The sequence below is a fragment of the Onychomys torridus genome, chromosome 12 (genome assembly GCF_903995425.1).
Source record: "Onychomys torridus chromosome 12, mOncTor1.1, whole genome shotgun sequence".
Taxonomy (NCBI): Eukaryota; Metazoa; Chordata; class Mammalia; order Rodentia; family Cricetidae; genus Onychomys; species Onychomys torridus.
Genome location: NC_050454.1, coordinates 67,034,731 through 67,046,809, shown reverse-complemented (window position 1 = coordinate 67,046,809; position 12,079 = coordinate 67,034,731). Strand labels below are relative to the sequence as shown.

At 45.1% G+C, this 12,079-nt stretch overlaps 1 protein-coding gene across 7 annotated transcripts in view; it reads left to right on the top strand.

The window, feature by feature from the left end:
* The window catches only part of Tiam1 (TIAM Rac1 associated GEF 1), a 374,882-nt gene that overhangs the window by 169,263 nt on the left and 193,540 nt on the right, over window positions 1-12,079 (top strand). For 4 of the 7 annotated variants that reach the window (XM_036203274.1, XM_036203273.1, XM_036203275.1 and 1 more), the window contains one exon: window positions 1,799-1,922. The exons of the other annotated variants lie outside the window; for them this stretch is intronic. The gene's annotated coding sequence lies outside the window, so the exon portion shown is untranslated. The remainder of the gene's footprint in view (window positions 1-1,798; window positions 1,923-12,079) is intronic. 7 annotated transcript variants of the gene reach the window in all.

Sequence of the window (12,079 nt, the reverse complement as noted above, 5' to 3'; positions counted from 1 at the left end):
GTGCTGCATGTGATGCAGGGCCTGATGGGTAAAGCGATCATCAATACTGCAGTCTCCCCCATATTCCCACAAATGGTCACATTTTATTCCCACCTACCTCAAGAAAACAAATGGGTCTGGAGTTTCTGAAACCGTATTTTCTTACTTTATACTTTACTTATCTATGCATGCAGAAACAATGGCATTTGGCTTTGCTTTTTCAAAAATTATTTTTATTTTTAAAGGATCCCCATATGTAGCCTAGGCTGGCTCAAACTCTGATCTTCCTGCCTCCTCTCCTCAAATGCTAACAAGATCAGGTAAGCAATGCTGAGGCAAGAATGAGCGTGCCAAGTTTGTTTTACGACCGTATATGAGTGGACTCACTACTTTATTAAGTTTGCTGAGTCTGGCTTTATGTTCCCAAATATTTGAAGGGCTATGGGGTTAAGATTCACTTCCCTCATGTATTTCCAGTTATCAGTCTCATGTGGACCATATGTTGCAATCCATCGTGCTGCAGATGGACCTATGGGCTGGTAAGGCATTTGGCCACTGTGAACCAAATGCTGCGGTTGTCTTCGAGGACGCGCCCATGCTCTGGTGGCTGCATTTCAAGGCCGTGTTGTTGTTACTAGAATTGCTGATTTCTCTTCTTCAATGAAGAGATTGACCCAGTTGTCCTCCGATTTAGTGTGAGACAGCACCTGTTGACTTTATGTCCTTAGGGGACCCTTAGAATTACTTGTCACTTTGCTTGTATTCCACCAATCAGTGGATTTCCTGGCTTCTTGTAGTTTGCTTCATAACTCACAGTGTTATTTCCTGTTTGTAGTTTATTTGGCCACTTGACTGTCCTCTTTTGTAAACTGCTTGTTGAAAACATTTGTCATATTTTGATTTGAGAGCTGGGCTTTTAGAACATTGAGTTTGTGTAATTTTATTTTCACGAATTAATCAGGGAATGTTGTGTGTATGTGCTTGGGTAGCCATGTGGCGTAGCAAGTGTGTGTGGGTCGGAGGACAACTTGTGGGGCTTGCTTCTTTTTCCTACCTCATGGGTCCCGGGGGTCAAGCTTAGGCCATCAGGCTTGGCATTGGCAGCAGGCGCCTTTTCCCACTGAACCATTGCTCTGGTCCCGTGGATAGCTGTAAAATCATTCTTTATATCATTCCTTTGGAATTTTGCTGTTTGGCCCCTTATATGTTTCCTATTAATTTTTTTGTTCCTGACTCAAAATTTATCATAGTTGCCTTAGACTACAAATCTCTCTCTCTCTCTCTCCCTCTTCATTTTTATTTCTTACCAGAAAATACTAGGTATGGGAGTGTTTTAACTCTTTATCCTCTTTTGTATTTTGTATGATATTGTTGTGGTGATATATTGTGTACCCTAATAAACTTTGCCTGATGATCAGAGGACAGAGCCAGCCACTAGATTAAACATAGAGACCAGGCAGTGGTGGCACACACCTTTAATCCCAGCACTTGGGATCTCATGCCTTTGCTTGGGAAGCACACACACCTTTAATCTCAGGAAGTGATATGGCAGGGCAGAGAAAGGTATATAAGGCGTGAAGAAACAGGAACCCTCTCTCCTTAGACTGAGGCTTTCGTAGAGGTAAGAACTAGTGGCTGGCTGTTCTGCTTCTCTGATCTTTTGGCTTTCACCTCAATATCAGGCTCCAGTTTTTTTTTTTTTTTTTTTTTTTTTTTTTTTTTTTTAAGACCATCTAAGATTAGAACAACATATTGTTACATTTTTCTTCAATTTTAAGCTCCTGTAACTATTATTGATGTTATCATGTCTCTGCCTCAGGTCCCCCTTCCTTTGCTGAGGTGGCGCTCTTGCTGACAGTGAGGTTCTCTTAGACTGGTTCAGCATCTCCTGCTTCTTCTTGCTCCTGCTGAGAACTTGGTGCTTGGCCCAGGGTCACCTTTTTGTAAGTCATCACATGTTTTTTTTTCCCCTCTGTCTCTGCCTTTTCCTGATCTACTGTGACACACAGGCCATTTGTGCCTGTGTTCTTTGGAGTCCGTGGGTTGGTGTGTTTGGGGCTGTATCCAGCACATGTTTCTGCTGCCCACGTCTCCTTCCCCCTGCATGCCAGACCAGGTTTTCCTGTTCCATGTTGGCTAAGTTGCTTCATGCTAGATGTCTGAAGATGATCTTGAACTTGTGACCCTTCCACCTCTGCCTCCTAGTTCTAGGACCCCAGGACTGTGCTGTCACCCTGTCTGCAGCTTCTCTGTTTCATGTTGCCCCCGCCTTTCCTACAGTGTCAGTGTTGTGAAAAGAGACACACTGTATTCCCTCAACAAGTGTTTTTATCCTTAGACTCCATGACATGCCAGGCACCATTCTGTATTCTTGGGATTCCTTAGTCATCAGAGACACATTGATCTTGTCTCTGTAGATTGCTATTAAACAATAAAAACTGTTAGCTGATGATCAGTACCCATTGGTGATTATTTCTTCCTTCTGTTAATGATTTAGAGTATAAAGAGGTAGCAGGTACTACAGAAAATGTGACCAAGTAGAGCTGTTTTGGGTAGGTGGGTCATTCTGGGGAAAGTGGAAAAAATTTGGGTGCTACTCGAAGAAAGATGGAAAGCATGTAGGAATGTTCTAGAAAGAAAGAGTGTGTCCAGAAAGTTCAGGAGCACCAGTGAGGCCAGGTATGGTGTCATTGGCAAGAACAATAGGAGAGCAGGAAACAAAGGCAGAGAAGTGGTGATGAGGTCTGGGCTGCCCCAGGCTCCTGCCCCTGGCTCCTGCCCCTGAGCAGAGGAGGGGTGGATCTGACCCATGGTTTTAGAGATCCATCTGCTTCCAGGAGAATGGGCTGTAGAGAGCAGAGCAGAAATGGAGACCCTTGTGAGGAAGCTTTATACTAGTTCTGTAGAGAACAGCTAGGTTCTGCTGACAACAGGGGAGCAGAGAGAACAGACTTAGATTTGCTCATTTCTGCAAAGAGGGTACAATAGAAATTTCTGACTAATTTGATGTGGGTTGTGAAAGAGAAATGCAGCCTGCATTTCAACCTGAACTAAGAGGGTTGGGTTACCCTTGCTGAGTCGGGAAGGTTGCCTGGAAGATGTCCAGAAGGAGGTATTAGCTCACACTTGGCTATCTGAACATGGTATGTTGCAGAGAGGCAGTGTCCTGACACCTTTGGAGAGATGTAAGGATGTAGTGGCATTCATAGTCACGATGCTGGGATCTCTCTGTTTTTGAGTGTAAGAAGATGACATTTAGAAGGAAGATAGAGTTCTTAGGAGAATCAGCCTTTTAGAAGGAGGGAGAGGAAGCATACTTGAGCAGAGACATCACATTGTTCTGTAGGACCACCTGTCAATTCTTCTTTAGAAGACTCTACCCTCCTGATGTAGTCACCACAAGGAGGATGACTGCTGTTCATAATCCTCACAGGAGTCAGCAAGTCCTTCTTTGACGTAGGATCTGGGAGCCGGTCCGTGTGTGTCCCATACTCAGACAATGAGCACAGATTGAAAAAGAGAACCTTTGTCTTCTTGAGGCTTGAAGTTATGGATCTGTCCAACAGGGAAAATAGAAGGAATCAGCAAAGGCAACCAGCATGATGGAGGGATCATGCTGTCTTGGCAAGTGCAAAAATTATAGCATCATGGATGGATAAGCTGGGTCGAGTATGAAGATGGAGAAAGAAGCATTGGATTTGCCAATTTGTAGGTCATTCTCTTGAGAAGAATATGGGAGTAGATGGGAGTCTAGCTGCCTTGGGATCACGAGAAAGGGAAAAGAATAGGGCTCAGCAGATAATGAGCAACCTCAAATTCTGTATGAGACAGCAAGGACACATTTGTATGTTTATAATTTGACCATATTGAAGAGAGTTGGCTGGAATACTGACTGAGTCAGGGTAGGATGGGAAGGAGTCTCAGCTGGAGGAACTGGCCTCAGATATGATGGTTATCTATGTCTACAGGAAGCTGGAGTGTGTGGATGGAGACAGAGTCTTGCCAGGGGCTATGCAGGCTTTCAAGTTTGTGGAAGAAACTTCATGTTTCTTTAAGAAGTAGGATAAAAGTCCATCAGTGGAGAGAAGAAATGAGAAGGAACTACTGGAGATTAGGGAAGAAAGAATGTATAAACTTGATGAGTGTGTAGGCGAATAGACTGAGATTTCTAGGTGATTGCTAATGACATTTAAAGATACAGTTGACATTAATGATTTATGATGGTGAATAACTGTCTGGATTCAGGTGTGAATGAAGTAGTTTGTTAGATTTAATCAGTGTGGTGTTTATGCCAAAAGGGGTCTGAGTGAGAGAGGGCTGAGCAAATTGAGGGAGGGAATTTTAAGGATAGAACACACTGTGTCTGGTGCTCTTAACCATTGAGCCAACTCTCCAGCCAAATTTCATTTCGTAAGGATGTACTATTTTTAATTATGTAGATACGTGTGTGTGTGTGTGTGTGTGTGTGTGTGTGTGTGTGTGTGTGTGTGTGGTGTGTAGGGGGAATGTGCATGAGTACCAGTGCCCATTGAGGTCAGAAGAGGGAAGTGGATCCTCTGGAGCTGTAGTCACAGACAATTGTGAGCCATCCTCCACAGCTGGCATTGGAAAAGGGTATTCCCGATATCCCACAAAAATAACTCAGCAAGACAACTTACTTTTCAGAAAGGCACTTTTCAGAAAGGCGCACAGCAAACAAACCTGAGTAAGTGAGCGCACAAGGTGGGGGCTTCACTTAGGTTTTTTGTCCTCTAGGGAGGGTGGTGACTGTGTATCACCCCATTGGTGGGAGCTTGACCTCACAATCTGATGTGATTGGCTACTTCAGAATGGGTGCAAAAGTGTGTATAGTGTGATAGTTAAGTATCAGGAAATTCTAGGGGTACTGTGATCTTCTGAGGGCTTGGGGGTACCAGGAAGTGTTTGGAGTGTCACCATTTTGATTTATGCTATGTGGTTGCTTTAACCACAATGGTGAGGAAGTCACATGTCCTTCATCTTGATGAGGTCACCAACCAAGCTAAGCTGGAATCAAAGCCACGGTTGCTATCCCCCATCAGAACACAAAGTCCTTGTATTTCACAGATGAAATGTGGATAATGACCTCCTTTTCTTTAAACAACAACAAAACTACCTGGGTAAAGAGAAAGTGATCTTGGCACCATTATGTCCCACTGTGGAGTGGACTGAGACGAGACTGACCTCTGACCCTCTGTGTTGGCTGGAAGCCTTAGAAACCACTTGTTAGAAAACGGTTGATTCTAATTTACTACCTTGGCAGCCTGTGTGATGCTTTTACCCAATCACAAAAGCAACGGCCGGGGGCCCATGTGGTCTAAAGCGGTGTCAGACCTGACTACACCCAGCCGCAGTCTCTACTGGTTCCCACATCACGATTCAGGACCTTCCAGGTTCCCTGAGGGAACTCTGTGCCAGGGAGAGGACTTGGTGTCAAACTCCTTTAGTTACCACCCTGTGGCCGTCAGTCAGCCCCGAAAACATGAGAGAGGACAGAAAGAGACTCGTTTCTCTCTCCTTCAGGGAGGCACAGCACTGAACAAGCTTCTTACCGTGAGATGGACAGAGGAGCTCAAAGCGTGTCTTTTCAGAGACGCACTGGTGTGTGCCTGTGCCGGTGACCAACTATGTTTCTGGAATTTGGGTGTCCTTTCATGGTCACCATAAGATACAGGGGAAGTCAGGTCCCCGTTTGGGTTTTCTAGTCTCATTAATACAGGAATTTAGAAAGGACAAAATGGAAGCTTAAGGAAATGGTTATTAGAGTTTAAACCCCTCCCCCTCCCCCAGGGAAGGCAAGCTATCGCTCTCAATGGCTGTCCTGAAGACAGGAGTGGAGGAGAGAAGGAAAAGCGTCATGTCATTTGAGCTGGCTTGGAGGTCAGACAGACGGCTCCTTAGCTGCCGTGAGTCAGGGAGGAGTTTAGTCCAGTCCTCAGGGTCCTGACCCTAACGCTAGTCACAGGGTCACTGATAGACCCGTCTGCCTCTGGCCCCGGAGGAACCTCCATGAGGGGGAGTGAAGTCTCCGGTTTGCTTCCGGGAAGGAGGAAAGGAGAGGTGTTGAAGATCTTTCTCACACTGCTCAATTTCTTTATTCTCTTTTTGTGGACTAAAGGGGTGTGAGTCTTTTTCTCCTAGTAGAAAACACAGTGTCTTCCTGAGAAGCTCTTTGTGCTAATGGGTGCAACTAAGAGTTGGCAGACAAGGCCAGAAGTCTGAAGGCTTAATGATTGGCTCGGAGGTCTATATGACATAACAGCACTTTATTACCTGTGGGTTTTTTATTTGTTGGTTTGTTTATTATTTCATTACCCTCCCAGTAGTTAAGCATGAATCCCAAAAGGTTACCAGGGGGAGTTTTATTCTTATTTCCATTATACCTTAAAGTTCTTTTTACTTTGGCCATTTCCCATCCCTGCTTTCAGATACAACAGTCATTTAGAGGTGCAACCCAACTGCCCCCTCCAGTTCCTAGGATGGAAGTTTCTTTCACTCCAAGTCAGCGGCTTTGCTCACCTGTGAGTAATTAATTCCCTTGCAGGGTGGTGTTCAAGTCTGGCCCTTCTTGGCAGTGAAAGCAGGTTGGTACAAACCCCTGACTAGGTCAAAGGAACTGCCGATGAGGTGTATGAGGTTGCATCAGCACCTACAGAACAGTAGATCAGGGCTCCCAATTCACTTTGTGCTCAGAGCATAGCTCAGTCATTCTCATACAGTCTCCTGGATGGCTCAGCCACTTCATCACTCCTTGTAACTTCTCTTACCTTGTTCTGCACATGGAATTGCCTTGACACTGTGATGCTTGCCTGAGAGTCCTTCTCTAAGTTGCCAAGAAACTTTCTGTTCTTAAATCATTATTAGTCTAGAGTGTTGATCACCCTAGACTCTGGGTGCCATTACAACAGGCTTCAGGATATATTTCCCTTAAGGGAGGGAATCTCCACACTCTACTGGGTAGATTTGGATCTTGGACGAATCCCCAATTTATTGGAAAAAGAATTATTGGTATCATACAAAGAGACACAAAACAGTAGCTTTAGCAGGCAATTTAATTTTGCAAAAGGATGCACAGTGATCCAAACTGAGGAGCCAAGCATGGCGGGGCAGGAAGTTCACTTAATTTTTATATAAACACAAGGTGGTAACTGTCTCACCCCACCCCATTGATAGTTCAGCTTTATAGTCTCATGAGATTGGCTAATTTATAATCAGTCCAAAGGGGAACAATGTAATAAAGAGTCATGTCCTAGGAAAGGCTGGGATTCGGCGGTTGGGCAAAGAGGCAAGTACCACCAGTGTTTGACAAGATGGGGAAGGTTTATAGAACACTAGCTCTTGGCACACTAGCTATCTTTGATATACCTATACTGTTTCTTATGCTGCGATCCAAACTCAGATCTTCTGCAAGAGGATTATGTACTTTTAACCACTGAGCCATCTCTCCAACCCATAAAATCGGTTTCTGAAGGAAGACTATGAGGCTTGAGGACATGAACTCCAAAGCAAAGGTTGTTTGGGTTGGGTGGGAAGGCAGTTTATAAATAACAGAAGTTTTACTTCTCTCGCCTTGGGAAGCTGCAGAGTCTGAGATGAAGGTGTAGCAGAACCCATGTCTGGCGAGGGCTTCTTTCATCTTAGACGTGTGTGTCTTCCCTTGGTGGAAAGGACAAATGAGAGGTGGTCATAAGGCACCAATGGCAAGTGTGTGAACTCTGCTCTCATAAACCAATCATTCCACCGCCACTCCAAATACCATCACTTGGGGGGGGAGTTTACGCTTTCAAGATGTGCATTTTGAGGGTCCGTGGATGTCAAGACTCTAAGATATGAAGGATGGCCTGGGAAGATGGCCTGCTTAGCTGAAGCTGAGACGCATGGCACTGATGGTGTACGTGAGTTACCATTGTCTTTTTTCCACTCTGTGTTCAAGCTGTGCTCTTCAAAGATTTAGCATATCATGTCTTAAATGCTAGGTGAATGTCATGATGTCTGTTGGGGACCTGAAGTTTTTAGGTGTTACCTACATGATGCCTATTTCTTGCCTTATTCCCTGTTCCTATACTTGATGTTCCTACTTCAGAAGTTGCTTCTGCGGTTACAGGAAAGACTTCAGGCTTGTGTTTTGGGTTGTGCTTCTGATGTGGAGTGGCCGTCAGGTGGTAGTGGATCAGATGGACCAAGGGTCTGTCATGTAGCAAGCACGTCTCTAGGCATCAGAGACAAGACTGTGAGCAAGAGTGTCTGGTAGCTATCTTTGTAGAACTTTCATTCTTGTTGGGGAGGGGCAGGCTCAATAAACAGACACAGCAAAACTGTAAAATGTTTATAGTGTGTTAGTGGAATTGTCTTTAGGCAAAGATCTCAAGTTTAATGTCAGATGTATATACAGGCAAGTAGAAGTTTCCATGGGTGCCTGATCTAGTTGGTGGCATGTCCTTATGAAAACAGAACCCCACATTAATGCTAATGGCCAAGAATACTGTTTTTGGTCATCACAACAGCATGAGTCAGTAGGTTTTTGAGTGTATGCTAGTCTGTGTCTACCAAACTAGAAATGGGCAGTGTGAACAGCTACCTGTGATTTTGTTGGAGGTGGGGTGGGGAGGTGGGGTTTGAGGGAACAGTGGCTGGTGAGTGTTTCTAGAGGAGGCTGCTGACCTCAGAGCTGCTGACCTGACTCATTTTTGCCAGTGGAAAGATACACATGTAAGGATTACAGCTGTTCTTTAATGGGCTAAATTCATCTGTGGCCAGAAAAAGAAAAGAAGTTCCCAGGTGCCCGGCTTTGAGAGGGGTGAGGAGTCTGAATCATGAGCCCAAGCCTCAGCAAGGTGTGTGGATGTGTGGCAGCTGAGAAAGTAAGATTCAGGTATTGACAATCCTTAGCACTGGGGTCATTTAGTGAGGAGTCCCTCCTCTTAGTGACCAGGCACTGGGGAATGGAGGCTGGGCTTTGGTGGTCCAGCTGATGTGGGAAAATGTTTGTTAACCTTCTAGAAGGGTTTGTGCCAGAGCAGTTGGCATGGGTAACTCCTAGGACCTACACCAGGAATGGTACAACCTCAGCCCCTGTGTGGGGGTCACAGCCTTGTTTCACTGGGAAGCTTGGGAGAGTGTGAGAGAACTGAATGGAGAGCCCAATTCTGCTTATTGTGTCTAAGAAATACAGCATTAGCACTTGAGGCAGGTGCTGCAAATAGGTCAGTATAAAATAGCCACCTAATGATTCATTGTCACAGCCCAGACTGTGAACTGGCCCTCTGCAGACCTTGCTTTGGTGAACGGGCTCAGTGAACACATTTATACACTTCCTACCCATGGATTACTCATATTCTTTGCTTATTACCCAATTTGATTTGTTCAGGTTCTATATCTTCTCCACTCATCTCTGTCAGACATGCCAATTATTAACTTCATGGAGCTTTGTGACCAAAGCTGGCATATGTTTCTCATGGGCTGCATCTGGCCTTGAGAGGTGGATGGGGTACATGCAAGGAAGTACCGGCTTGGGGAGTCACTAAGTGCTCTGACTTGTGAACATAGAATCTGAGGATAATGGTCCAAAAGATGATGATGATGATGATGATGATGATGGAGAAGCAAACACATGGGCTGTGAGGATGCCAAGGTCCATGAGGGCGGGATGAGTAGTTGTTCACATGCTGGGGTAGGGGTGGGGGTAGGGAGATCTGGGTTCTGGCTTCACCAAGGCTGGATTAGGATTTTAGAACCAACCCCTTCTTTTGAGTGGGATTGGACAGTTCACTGAGCCTTTCTGGGTTTTGATCTCTGTCTGTAAAATGGATCTGGTCACCAGTAGTCCATGCTGAATTGTCAGAGGACCAGGTACAGAGATGGGTGAACAGTCTCTCTTGTAGTAATCTAGAAGTGGTCGAGACGAGTCATTGTCATAGACACTGTCCTCACACCAACTCAGAGGGAAATAGTGTTATGACGCCATTTTACAGGTGAGATGCCCACTCTGTCCAGAGCTCTCACTTACACTGCCTGGAACCTCCTCTGTGTCTTTGCCTCTCTGGTCACAGCTTGTTAGGAGGGACCTGAGTGTGGTCTGAGCATGTCTCATACAGTGTTTCTAGCTGATAATTTAGGCTTAATGCTTTCCCCTCACTTTGGTCCTTCATGTTCAGCCCATTCTGGTTTCTCGATCTTCTTGAAATTTGGGCTTCATGTGGGTTGTTGGTCACAAGGGCCCCATGATTTATGCCCTGTTCAGCTGTGATGGCCACACCTGGCATACTGCCAAAGGGCGTGCCTCTTTGCCTCTTCATAGTTTTGAAAGATTTCATTTGATAGTTGAGACACTCTCACTTCATCTCTTACAGTAAGAGACAGTCAGTCTTCTGGGTGTGAGGTGAGGCTAAGGTGGCGTGACAGGAAGATCAGGGAGGGGGTAAGGCTGGGCTACAGTCTGCAGAGTCCCAATCCTCGCTCTCCACAGTCAGCAGTGCTTGAAAAATACCTGAACTGTTTTTTTACTTTTTATAAATTATGGAAATCTTAAATCTGTTCAACACAGTTACCACTGTTGTTATTGATAATATTTTAAATATATAATATATAATTCAGTGCCATGGGCTGCGTATTTAATATTGTGCCGCCATTACTGCTTGTCTCAGCTATGTTCTGCTGCCGTGAGGAGACGTCATGAAGAGACGTCATCATAACTATGGCAGCAGGCCAACAGGCAAGGCCTTAGAGCAGTAGCTGAGAGCCTACTACACCTTATTTGAAAGTTGGAGGCAGAGAACATGGGACTGGGCCTGGCGTGGGCTTTTTGAAACTTCAGAGCCCGCTCATTCCTCAGGGACACCCCTCCACGGACAAGGCCACGCCTTCTAACCCTTCCCAGAGAAGTTCTACCAAGTAGGGACCAATGGCCAGTAGAAACCAATCACAGTAACACATCTTCACACAGTGTAAAGGACTGTTTCACAACACAAGAGTCTGTGCTGAGGATGGGAAACTCCGCCACTCCCTGAGTCCTTATGGTCTTTCTTCAGTTATTCTGTGTTATTTCACTCCAAGTGCCAATGACAACGATTACTGCTTATTGCTGCAGAGCAGAGGGGCGTCTGAAAGATCCCACACCCGGGAAAGCCCAGATGCTCTGCCCCCACAAGCCACGTGTACCTCTTGTGAAAGGCGCAGAGCATCCTTGGAATGCACAGGCCCACTGCTTGCACGTGGGCAGGACAGCACCTGGCCCCATATGTTTTATTATGGTTGGTGCTAAAGGCTCCTGGGTACTTTCCCCCATCTTTGCCCCATCTCCCCTCATGTTACAGACCTGGCTTCAGTTTGTGGGCCACTGGTGAGCCTGAAACTCTTTATTTTGGTGTGTTAAAAGTTGTTTTCATGTGAGGAAATCTAAATTGAGATAGTGACAGAAATTGGAGTTTTCAAATCATAAAAAAAAAAAAAAAATAATTGGAAGATAGAACTAGGGATGTGGGAAAGAATAAATTGGACAGTGTGATTTGATCATTGAGGAAATTGAAGCCTCGGATTTTTAAGGAACTGCCCACACCGTCCCAGCAGGAAACTCTGGAGATGGCATTAAAGGCCATTAGTGTTTTCTTGGCCTCTTTTTCTATGATGTTATATTTTGTGAGAAAAGCCCTACATCTTTATCGAGAGAGAAAATGCCGTTAGGTATTTCTAAGTTGGTTTGTACAGGGTTTAATGTGAGGTTGTGAATATTCTCCTACAGCATCAGATTTAACAAGCACCTGTACTGTGAGACACTACCTGGGAGGGTGAAGGAAGCTTGCCTGTCTCTCAGAGGAGGAAGGCCTCTTCTGGGCCACACTGAGGACTCTGAGACATTGCTTGTTCCCATGCAGATTCTCAGATGATGAAGCATGAGGGTGGGAGACATGAATTCATATTTAGCCCTCAACCAGTTTTAGATATAAATGATTTGTTTTGACAGTCAGTCTGTAAGTAGCCATAGGACATCTTTCCACAAGAATGGCTCACTGCCTATGGTGGCTCTACAGGATTGACAAGATGTGTATTTAGAACTGCAAGCATTCTGGGAAATGGGCCTTTTATT